Source organism: Rhinatrema bivittatum, chromosome 6 (genome assembly GCF_901001135.1).
Source record: "Rhinatrema bivittatum chromosome 6, aRhiBiv1.1, whole genome shotgun sequence".
Taxonomy (NCBI): Eukaryota; Metazoa; Chordata; class Amphibia; order Gymnophiona; family Rhinatrematidae; genus Rhinatrema; species Rhinatrema bivittatum.
Window position 1 is genome coordinate 143,292,694 of NC_042620.1, and position 12,788 is coordinate 143,305,481.

A 12,788-nucleotide genomic window follows, 5' to 3' on the forward strand; every position below is an offset into this window, starting at 1 on the left:
GGATCTATGTTACAACCAAAATTCTACATATTATCAAAAGGTTTCATGATTAAACTATTAAACATACTTTCAACAAAAAACATATATTAGAAAAGCATTCCATGTATATCAAAAAACTAAAACCGTATGGTTACCTACATGTCTTACATATACAAATCTAAACTTCCCAATAATGATCCACATGCACACTTGGTAGTATCAATTGTTTCCCCAACACGTGCTGTGTTTCACTTACTATGAACTATCTCAGGGGGGTATCAGTAATCAGTCACATGCTCAGTACCCAATATGGGTGTCATTAATGATATCCTTAATCTACTGTAACATGATTTGAAATCTCTGGTCAGAAAAGTGTGATTCTATCCCATATCCTAACCATATGATGAAAGACTTTGCAACCTGTGGTAGATAGATCATATTTGATTACTGCAAGGTGCGATCACCTACTTATTTGTGGAAATTATGTCCTCAGCTGTTCATTGGAAATTAACAAAACAGAAACTTCATATCTTTGAAAAAAAAATCACCAGCTTTCAACAACGAGTGCATCCCTGCTTCCAAAAGCAGAGCAACACCATCTTCAACCCCATCATCTTTTTCAAAGCATTTCTCTTAATGTTGCATTCAGAATAATCACTGCTTCTCACCATAGTCAACTTGCCAGAAAAAAACTAACTGAGCTCCCTCTCCCCTCCCACTCACTATCAAAATGAAACTCCCCCCCCCCCCCCCACAATCAACAGGCCAATGCCAATTGTTCAGCAGCCTGATTGCCCCTTCTTCCCAAGGTCAAAATGGAGGCAGCCCTGCAATCAGCTGCCAGATCCCCCCTCTCTCCTGATGACAACATGAAGTCTACCCCCTAGCCCTCGAGCCCAAAGTGAGAATCCTGCCACCCACTATAATGTTGTACTGAAGCTCCAGCAGGGGGTGCCATTCTGCAGTGAGCTATAGTGCTGGATATGTTAGCTGCTCAATGTCTCTCTGAACATTTACCCATTGTTTTGCCTGCCACTCATTTTCCTACAGAATAAATAAATAAGTATTAATTGGTGAAACTCCTTCCACCAGGAGGTATATACTTAGGGCAAAGAAACCTATAGGAACAGTTCAATAAGAGATGAACTACTGAGAAATGCCAAAGATGCAGTCTCCATGGAATGCTAGGATGCTAGAGAGAGATGACAAATGAAAAAAAAAAAAGATGGTGATAATACAAATCACTTTTGAGCTGTCACCTGAAGGACTGTTCCCAGTTCTAGAGGTCTCATCATTACAGGAATATAGGTACGGTAGTGTCAGCTCACAGAAGAGGCACCAAAATGGTGCATGGTGTATACTGTAAGCCCTATGAGATAAGACTTGAGGATCAAAACATGAATATCCCAGATAAGAAGAGGGAAAAGAAAGATGCAATACACTTTCAAATACCTCAAGTGCACAAATAATGCACAGAAGGCAAACATTTTAGAAAGGGAGAGGTTTTAGAACAAGAGGAGCATGATACAAGGCTGAAAGGGAAGAGACAGAGAATTAACAAAAAGAATTGTTTCTTCATTAGGAGGCAAAGGATGCATGAAACAGCCTCCCAGGGATGGTGATGGAAACAAAATAGTGAAAAAAATTAAATAAAATATTTTGCCCTAAACTGTGATCAATACGACCCAGAGCAGCACCCTTACTAAAAATAACATATCCAAAGCCAGGGCTTCCTAACCCCTTCCTGGAGACAGCACAGAGTTTTCAGCATAAGAACATAAGAATTGCCAAGCTGGGACAGACCAAGGTCTCTCAAGCCCAGCATCCTCTCTCTGACGCAGATCCCATAAAGCAGATCTATTTCCTGTTACTCGCGCCCTCAGAGAGCAATAGCTTTCTTTGTTCCACCTGGCAAATAATGTATTATGGACTTTTCCTCCAGGGACTTGTCCAAACCTTTTAAATCCCGCTGTGACAGTCACCTTGATCATGTCCTCTGTCAGACTCCACAGCTTAATAATGCAGCGAGTGAAAAAGTACTTTCTACGATTTGTTTTGAATCTGCTGATTGCGAGTTTCATGGTGTCCCTCCTTTAGTATTATTTAAAAGGGTAAATAACTGTCCTTTATTTAACCATTACACTCATGGTGTTACAAACTTCTATCATGTTCCCTCTCAGTCGCATCATTTCCCTCCTCTGCACTTTTTCAGCTCCACTATGTCATTCTTGATTGGGGATGACCAGAACTGCACACAAAACTCAAGGTGCGGTCGCACCATGGCTTGATATAGAGGCCACATAATATTTTCCATTTTACTCTCCGCTTCTTTTTGGATCATTCCTAACATTCTATTTTCTTTTTTGACCACTACCATGCACTGAGCAGAGGATTTCAATGTATTGTCCCCAAGGATTCCACAGTCCTTTTCCTGGGTAGTGAATCCCAATACAGAACTCAGCATCATGTGCCTGTAGTTGGGATTACTCCCTATATGCATCACTTTGCACCTTTCCACATTAAAATTTTATCTGCCATTCAGTTGCCCAGTCATCTAGTCTCAAGGTCTTTCTGCAGTTCCTTGCAATTTGCTAATGTTTTAACAACTCTGAATAATTTTGTGTCATCTGTAAATTTGATCACTTCATTTGTCGTTCCCTTTTCTAGAACATTTATGAATCTTAAATGGCACATTTCCCAGTACCGATCCCTGAGGTACTCCACTAATGACCTTACTCCATTTGGAAAACATATTTAATCCAAACTTCTATTTCCGGCCTTTTAACCATTTACCAATCCATTACACATCACTGCCTCCTATCCAATGATTATGCAATTTCCCGGGGAGTCTCTCGTTTGACTTTGTCAAATGTATTCTGAAAATCTAAATACACTATATCAACTGGTTCAGCTTTATCTACATGTTTATTTACACCTTCAAAAAATTCTAAAAGATTGGTAAGACAAGATTTCCAACACTGGATCTCTTTGCATCACATCTGAATCACAAAGTGGACAAATTCTGTTCTCTACACAAACAGAACAACCAGCCAGCCAAGGACGCCTTTGCTCGCCGCTCGCCCTTGGAACTCAGGCCTACTATATGCGTATCCTCCAATACCGCTCATAACCAAAACTCTAGTGAAGCTACAACAGGACAAAGGGTCCATGATACTCATAGCCCCAGTGTTGGTTGTCCCCAACGCTGAAATATCCTGGTCGCTCCTCCAAGGCAGCACCAGAGCTGCCAGACTGGAGTTGGGACTTGGCTACGATGTCCCTGAAGGTCTCATCTATATACCTCTCTGTGTGCCTCATCTCCTCCAGGTTTGGCACTCTAGCCTCCAGAGATCGAACTCGTTCTCTGAGAGACAGGAGCTCTTTGCATCGGATGAATACATACAATTTCTCACCGGCGGGTTAAAAAAAAGTTATACATGTGACATGATGCAGAAGACTGGGAGGCCCCATCTTGCTGCTGGACTGCTGCCTTCACCTTAAATTTGTTCATTCCCTAAGTTTTAGGTTGCTATGGGAGCAGGACTGCGTACAATTAGGGTCCTTCAAATGTATTCGTGTATTCACTATATATATCTGGTAGTGACCTACAAGGGAACGATTAAACTCTTAATAAGGTGTGGGGAATTTCTGAATTTTACTTAAAAGGCCAATTCATTTTTTTGTATTAATTTTTATTTTTAGTGTAAAAGTGTCACCTGCCTATAAATTAAAGGATGAGCTAGGGATGGGTGGGAGGGTACGGAAATACACACAAATCTCCTGGTTTTTGCCTGACTAGCTATTCAATACAGACACACAAACACACTAAATAATATACCCCAGTAGTTTTATTTCTCCCCAATACTTTTAAGTTTTAAACATTTGCTCAACTAGTACTTACTGATTCTTTTCAGCCACTAGCCAGGTGATCCTCTCCTCTCCGTGCTCCCACTGGACTGTGGGTTAGTGAGTTCTTCCCTTGCAATATATCTTCTGCTTCTATGGTAAATTAGTACAAAACAACCCCTTTGGAGATTTTCACTACAGTTAGTTATCCTGAGTGACTCACTGCTGTTCTGATTAACCTAATCAAATGAATCACACTACTCTAAATCCTTTCCAAGGTGAGTAACTGACCTTTTTCAACCTTTTTACTTAGATAATCACTGCTCCTAGCTTATTTCCACTTTCTGGCTACCTTTTTAATACAAACACACAAATTCCTGGTTTTTGCCTGCTTTTCTGACTACCTATTTAATATAAAACACACAAACTCCTGTTTTTTGTTTGCCCTCTGACTAGCTATTCAGTATAGACAAAGGGGCCGATTTTAAAAGTTACGCGCGCAGGGTACCTTTGTGTGCGCCACCTGGTGCGCACAAACGTACACCTGATTTTATAACATGTGCACGCTACCGCGCGCATGTTATAAAATCCAGGGTCGGTGCACACTTGTGCACCTTGCGCGTGCCGAGCCCTATGGGAGGCCCAATGGCTTTCCCCGTTCCCTCCAAGGCCGCTCCGAAATCGAAGCGGCCTTGGAGGGAACCTTTTTTGTCCGTCCCCCCCCATCTTTCCCTCCCTTCCCCTATCTAACCCACCCCCCAGCCCACCTAAATCCCCCCCAACTTTATTTCGTTGAGTTATGCCTGCCTTTGGCAGGCGTAACTCGCTGTGCCGGAGCACTTGGCCCCGCCCACAGACCGCTGCCACGCCCACGGCCACGCCCCAGACTGCCCCCGGTCCACCGCCATGCCCAGACCGCCCCTTTTTTCGAAGCCCTGGAACATATGCGCATCTCGGGGCTTGTGCGCCGCCGAGCCTATGCAAAATAGGCTTGGCACGTGCAGGGATAGGTTTTCAGGGGTTACGCGTGTAACCCTTTGAAAATCTACCTCAAAGTGTAGTATTCCTATAAGAGCAAGTATTTGTGTTCTTCATGATTTCAATACTTTTTATCTATTAACACATTTGTTTGACACTGGCTGGCTACAGCACTGTGTGGCAAAAGAAGCATTTAAATGATTTTGGAGAACCACTACTTTACATGATAAATGACAGGATTAGCGACATAATTGCAGCTTAGAACAGAATATATACATTAAATGTTGACCTGGACTTTTTCAGTTCAATACTGGCTTATTTTCTTCGATTGTGAATAGACACTGTATTCAATAAAACCAAAGTGATGATTTAAATAATCAAGCGTGGGTATAGTTCTCGCAGCTCACTCCCTCCATCCCACTTCCTTCTCTTCCATCATCTTTTACTCCCTTGCTCTTCTGCTCCTATCTTTCTTCTTTCTCTCTTCAAAGTATGTCTTATTAGTATTACTGAAGGAACAATAATGTTGTAAATCTTTTGGTTTGTTATTTCTGTAATGCTAAACGAATCCATTGTATTGCTTTGAATTATATTGTTTTTGCTATTACTGTAATTGCTATAAAGAATTGTGAAAAAAAAGGTTCTAAATTATATGCAGTGTTCTATGGCAAGCTATTACTTAAACTTTTCCTTTTTTATTTTGTTTTAGTTTGTGTTGTAGAGATGAGGGCAAGCATGGCTTGCCTCTAGTTGTACTGCTGTCAACTATAACCATTCTGATCGTTCAGGCATCAATAATCCAAACTCTACTAATCTGTGTTCAGCAGGGTTGTGTTTTGACTTGTTCATATATAAGTGCACAGTCCATCCTAAAGCAATTAATCCTTCTAGCCCTTCAATTCAATTGCTAACCCAGATGGTCATCAATCACACAGAGAGAAAAACATGGGACTGCACAATATGAGGGGAACAAACTAGTGAATGTGAAACAATTACTGTTGCCTTCTTAAAAAATTGCTTCCCTATTTTGTATGTGAATAAATAATGGACTTTGAAAAGATATTTGAATTAAGCTGACATTTTAAAGCCTTCTTGCCAATACAATGTTCATTTCTTTGCCGATAGATCACAAGCGGATTGGGAAAAATTGCAGGAGGACTTTGCAGGACTGGGAGACTGGGCATCCAATTGGCAGATAAAATTTAATGTGGACAAGTGCAAAGTGATGCACATAGAGAATCATAATCCAAAGTTACACAATGTTAGATTCCATATTAAGAGTTACCATTCAGGAAAAGGACCTTAGCTTCAACGTAGATAAAACTTTGAAATCCTCAGTTCAGTGTGCAGCAGCAGTCAAAAAAGCAAATAGAATTTTAGGAATTATTAAGAAAGGACTGGAGAATAAAACAGAGAATGTCATAATGCCTCTGTATTGCTTGCTCTTGTATTGGTGAGACTGCACCTTGAGCACTGTATACAATTCTGGTTACCACATCTCAAAAAAAAGATAGCTTAACTGGAAAAGGTATACAGAAGGGCGATTAAAATGATAAAGGGGATGGAACAGCTCCCCTATGAGGAAAGGCTAAAGAGATTAGAGCTGTTTATCCTGGAGAAGAGACAGCTGAGGGGAGATATGACAGAGGTCTATAAAATAATGAATGGAATAAAAAGGATAAATGTGAATCGGGTTATTCTTTCAAAAAATCAAAGATTCTGGTACTGTCCTTGAAGTTAGTAAGTAGCACCTTTAAAATAAATCAGATAAAATATTTTTTCACTCAATGCACAATTAAACTTTGGAGCTCACTGCCAGTTAATGTAGTAAAGTCTGTTGGCGTAGCTGGGTTTAAAAAAGGTTTCAACAAGCTCTGGGAAGAAAAGTCCATAAATCGTCATTAACCAAGTAACATAAGAACATAAGAAATGCCATACTGGGTCAGACCAAGGGTCCATTGAGCCCAGTATCCTGTTTCCAACAGTGGCCAATCTAAGTCACATGTACCTGGCAAATACCCAATCATTAGATAGATCACAAGCTACTATTGCTTATTAATTATCATAATAGCAGTTTAGGGATTTAACAACTAGGAACTTATCCAAATCTTTTTTAAACCCAGTAACACTAACTGCTGAAACCACATCCCCTGGCAATGAATTCCAGAGTTTAACTATCCGCTGAGTGAAAGAATTTTCTTCAATTTGTTTTAAATGAGCTAATTGCTAACTTCACAGTGTGCCCCTGGTCCTTCTATTATCTGAGAGAGTAAATAACCAATTTACATTACCTTGTTCAACTCCTTTCATGATTTTGTAGACTATCATATCCCCCTCAGTCATCTCTTCTCCAAACCGAAGAGCCCTAAATTCTTTAGCCTTTCCTCATAGGGCAGCCATTCCATGCCCCTTATCATTTTGGTTACCCTTCTCTGCATTTTCTCCAGTGCAGCTATATCCTTTTTGAGATGCGGTGACCAGAATTGCACACAGTATTCAAGGTGCGGTCTCACCATGGAACGATACAGAGCATTTATGATATCCTCTGTTTTATTTTCCATTCCCTTCCTAATAATTCCTAACAACAACAAACATAACTATAATACTATGTGTGATAAAACCACCCGTGTAAGTACCTTGGTACAACTGGTCATGAACTTCTTCGCTAAATGTCTATGTCTAATGATATATTGTAACCGAACCTTTAACGGCACCTGTTAGAATGTACTATAGAACGCTTTTACCCTCATTAAATATGTGCCTTCATGTAAACCGTTGCGATGGTATTTAACTTAGCAACGGTATAGAAAAGTTTTTAAATAAATAAATAAATTCTGTTTGCTTTTTTGATTGCATTACTTATCCCTGGGTGTTGGCAGCATGACATCTACATACTATTTGGAATCTTGCCAAGTAAATGTAAATTTGGACTGGCCACTGCTGGACACAGGATATTGGGCTTGATGGACCCTTGGGTCTTACCCAGTATAGCAATTCTTACATTCTGGTGTTCTATGAGAATCAGGATCCTTCCAGGTCTACATTGGACACAGACCTCTTCCTGCCAATATCTGCTATTTAAACTTAAAATGTAATTTTGGCACCAAGAGAATAAGGGGTTGATTTTAAGACCCACGCGCTTGGTTCCCGGTGCGAACAGATGGACGCACCAATTTTATAATATGTGCGCGCCGCCACGCGCATGTTATAAAATCAGATGTCTGTGCGTTTGTGCGGGCAGCCCGTGACTCACGCATGGGGGGAATGTTCAAATTACGGACGGCGACTCGATTGGCCTTTTTTCCAGTTCCAATTAAGGAGTGGACTGGGAGGGAACTTCCCTAACCCCCTACCTAATCTTTCTCCTCTCCTCTCCACCCCAACCCCTACTTACCTACCCTATTTATTTTTGCTCTGTAACTTACCTGCTCTGATGAGCAGAAGTAAGTTACATGCTGTCCCAACCCGCCCTACGCCCTCCGCCCCCAACCCACCCCTTTGGAAAGGCCCAGCACTTCGGCGCTTAACGGGGATTACGCGCATAGCTGAGCCCTTCCAAAAATGCAGGCAGCATGCGCAAGGCCCGGCCATATGCATAACCCCTGTTATTTACACGCATGGCCCTTTTAGAATAGGGCCGTCATTTTATAACAGTCCACATAGTGGTAAAGTCTGTGTATACATCATGCATGCAGACTTTCCAAGCATTTTCTAAGCGAACATGCGCACATAAATTTGCTTTGAAAATCAGTGGACAATTGGCAGAGTATGTGCACAAATTACCTTGCAGAGATTTACACTTGCTCCAGGCAAGGTGTAATTTGTGTGGGGTAACTTACATACTTAAAGGATAACTTTCAAAGATCTCCACGTAACCCCATATACAAGTGTGTATGGGCACACACAGATCTTCTATAGTATTTTATAATCTGCACATATCTGGTCCACATAGATTATAAAATATGACAACCGTCAACATATGTGCATATTTTTCAGTATACATGAATATTTGCATTGCATTGCATTGAAAGCACATACTTTCTCTACCTATTTTATAAACATGTGCCTATATTTTATGTGCAAAAAAATATGCAAATTCACCTGCAATCACCAGTTTGCCAATACCTCTGCCAGTTCACAGAGACCCTCTTACTACTTTCACTCTGCATTTCCCTCAGTTCATCCAGACCTCCAACCCAATAACAGTAGACAAAAGTCAAGACTATCAACTGCATTAGTTAATTAGCAGGTGTAAAATTGCACAAATAAGTTGCTTAATGTATTCACATAACTCTCTCATAAAATAGCAACTTGACGTGCAAACCTCTTGACTCCACTTCAGAATGACTCTAGACTGCCCGCTTCTTGTGCAGGTAAATGTGCACGCAAAATCAAAAATATATGCGTACTTTTGATGTTTATAAAATAGCTTGTACGCAAACACAAGCTACTTATGTGTGGATATGCTAACTTTATGCATGCAACTCCTTTGAATATTGTTTTTAAAATCAAGAAGTATGTGCACAAGTTGTAGCTCCACCCCAACTTCACCCCCCCAGAGTGCCTCTTAGTGTTTGTAAAAGTATACACAAAAGTGGGTTATGATCATACTTTTGTGTGTGCTAAGTCTGGTTCAGTTTTAGATGCTGAATATTTTTTTTTTTTTTTTTTTTTATTTAACATTTTTCTATACCGACCTTCATGGTTAAATACCATATCAGGACGGTTTACATCGAACAGGGATAAAAATAATTAGGTAAAGGAAGAGACAAAGTTACATTAAACGAGGACCGTGAACTTGGAAGCTTAGGTAGCTGGAAGAAAAGAGATAAAGTTAAGTTAAAGAAAAGAGAAATAACAAATTCCGGACTAGAGATAGTTCAGAATAGAATTAGTCCACATGTTAGAGTTGGTATCCATGCTGTCCAGGAATCAGATGAGGGGAGGTATAATTGTTCGTATAATTGTTCGTGAGTAGATAAAGTCTAATGTGTATCCCAGGGTTCTGGGAAGGCTAGGCGGAACAACCACGTTTTGAGTTTTTTTTTAAAAGTTAGCAGGCAAGGTTCCAACCTGAGTTCAGCAGGGAGGTTGTTCCAGATAGCTGGGGCTGCTGTTGAAAATGCTCGGTCCCTGGATGCAATGAGTCGCGTGGCTTTGGTTGGAGGGGCTTGTAGTGTTCCTTTGGATATTTCTCTCATTGGCCTATTAGAAGTATGGAGTTTTAATGGAATTTCAAGGTCGAGATAAAGGAGATCGTAGATGGATTTATGTATTAATGATAAAGATTTGTGAAGGACTCTGTGGTTGATTGGTAACCAGTGTAGATTTCGGAGGATGGGTGTAATATGATCACTCCGGTTGGTGCTTGTTAGGATTCTGGCAGCAGCATTTTGTATCATCTGAAGTGGCTTAATGGTTGAGCTGGGTAGACCTGTGAGGAGAGCGCTGCAGTAGTCTATTTTGGCAAATATCAAGGATTGAAGAACTGTCCTAAAGTCGTGGAAATATAAGAGAGGTTTGAGTCTTTTTAATACCTGTAGTCTGAAGAAGCAGTCTTTGGTGATAGTGTTAATCATACTCTTTAGGTTAAGACGGTTATCGAGTATTACCCCCAGGTCTCTAACCTGAGTATGAGTGAGGGCGTGGTTATGATGGGTCTGTGATTGGAAGTTGTCTTGGTTGGCGGAAATGAGAAGGAGTTCAGTCTTGTTAGCATTGAGGACCAAATTTAAACTGTTGAGGAGACTAGTGATAGATTGTAGACAGTTGTTCCAGATTGAGAGTGATTTGGTAATGGATTCCGTTATGGGGATCAGGATCTGCACATCATCTGCGTAAATGTAGTGAATAAGGTTGAGACTTGTTAACAATTGGCACAAGGGGAGGAGGTAGATATTGAAAAGTGTGGGGGACAGGGAGGATCCTTGAGGTACTCCTAGTGATGAATTTGTTGGTGGTGATTCTTTATTATTTATTCTGACCTTGAAGCTTCTATCACTAAGGAAAGACTTGAACCAGTTGTAGACTTGTCCTGAGATGCCTATGTCTAATAGACGATTCAGGAGAATGGCGTGGTTGACAGTATCGAACGCCGCTGATATGTCTAAGAGGATTAGCAGAAAAGAGTGTCCTTTGTCAAGTCCCATAATAATATGGTCAGTTAGGGAGATGAGCAGGGTTTCTGTACTGCGTGATTTGCGGAAACCATACTGTGAAGGATATAGTATATTGTAATCTTCTAAATACTCTGAGAGCTGGGTGTTAACCACCTTTTCTGTGATTTTGGCTAAGAATGGAAGATTCGATATAGGGCGAAAATTAGCTAGTTCACTAGGGTCTAAGTTGTGTTTCTTAAGGAGGGGTTTGAGAGAGGCGTTTTTTAGGATGTTTGGGTACAAACCTTGGGTTAAGCAGCAGTTTATGATGTTGGCCAGAGGTCCAGAAATTGTGTTTGGTATGAGTAGGAGTAACTTGGTTGGTAGGTTGTCTGAGGGGTGGCTGGATGGTTTCTGCTTCTTGAGAATGGATTCAATCTCTTTAGATGAAGTTAATTCGAAGTTGTCTAATTTGGCTCCCTTAAGCATATGGGTATTGGTAAATGAAGCGAGGGTGTTGTTATTGGGTGGGAGGAGTGAGAGCGTGTTTGATATCTTCTGCTGAAAGAAAATGGCTAGCTCGTTTGCCTTGGATTGAGCTTGTTCGTCTGGGATCGGTGGTGGTAGTGACTTTGTGATTTGAGACACATATGAGAAGAGAGCCTTCGCGTCATATTGGAGATCATGGATTTTATAGGCGTAAAAAACTTTTTTTGATTTTAAAATTAATGACCTGTAATGATGTAAGGTTCCTTTGTAAGAAGAAAGCGTGGAGGAGGAAGGGGCTTTACGCCATTTGTTTTCCTTGTGACGTAGTTCTTGTTTTATCTGTTTGAGTTCATTGGAGAACCAAGGTTGATTTCCTTTTTTTAAAGGATTAATTCTTTTCGAGATAGATGGGCAGTGTTTATTTGCTACAGCTTCTGTGATATTGTGCCAGGAGAGCACCGCTGTGTTGGGATTGGATAGATCTATATTTTTGAGATCGTTAGTGAGCTGTTCGTTGAGTGTGTCGGAAGCTCAGGTTAGTTTAAATGTGTGTGCCGGAGCTCAGGTTAGTTTAAATGTCCCTCTCCCTCACTGATTGGTTGCTTGGGCTGGTGGGCGGGTCTTTTTGCCGCTGCCTGTGGGATCGGAGCTCAGGCTCGCCGGGGGGAAGGGAAAAAATTGAGGCCTTACCCCGACGGGTCTGGGCGCCGATCGCGCAGGCCTCCCCTCCCTGATGCACAAGTGGAAGCAGAAGCAGCAGTATCAGCGGTTTGAGCAGGAGATGAGCAGCGCCGGAGCTCAGGTTAGTTTAAATGTCCCTCTCCCTCGCTGATTTGTTGCTTGGGCTGGTGGGCGGGTCTTTTTGCCGCTGCCTGTGGGATCGGAGCTCAGGCTCGCCGGGGGGAAGGGAAAAAATTGAGGCCTTACCCCGACGGGTCTGGGCGCCGATCGCGCAGGCCTCCCCTCCCTGATGCACAAGTAGAAGCAGAAGCAGCAGTATCAGCGGTTTGAGCAGGAGATGAGCAGCGCCGGAGCTCAGGTTAGTTTAAATGTCCCTCTCCCTCGCTGATTGGTTGCTTGGGCTGGTGGGCGGGTCTTTTTGCCGCTGCCTGTGGGATCAGAGCTCAGGCTCACCGGGGGGAAGGGAAAAAATTGAGGCCTTACCCCGATGGGTCTGGGCGCCGATCGCGCAGGCCTCCCCTCCCTGATGCACAAGTGGAAGCAGAAGCAGCAGTATCAGCGGTTTAATATATATAATATTGAATATAATGGTAAGTTTCCTGTTTTTCTAAACTGATGTGAGAGTTATAGCAGACCGGGCATGCATAATTATTAATGATTCTTTTTTAGAATGAGACTTAAGTCTCCCCTGAGGCAGGCATAAGGGTCATGCCGAAA

At 41.6% G+C, this 12,788-nt stretch overlaps 1 protein-coding gene across 2 annotated transcripts in view; it reads right to left on the reverse strand.

The window, feature by feature from the left end:
• Positions 1-12,788, reverse strand: part of LOC115093777 (3-hydroxyisobutyryl-CoA hydrolase, mitochondrial-like) — a 295,490-nt gene that overhangs the window by 89,626 nt on the left and 193,076 nt on the right. The gene's annotated exons all lie outside the window — the stretch shown is intronic.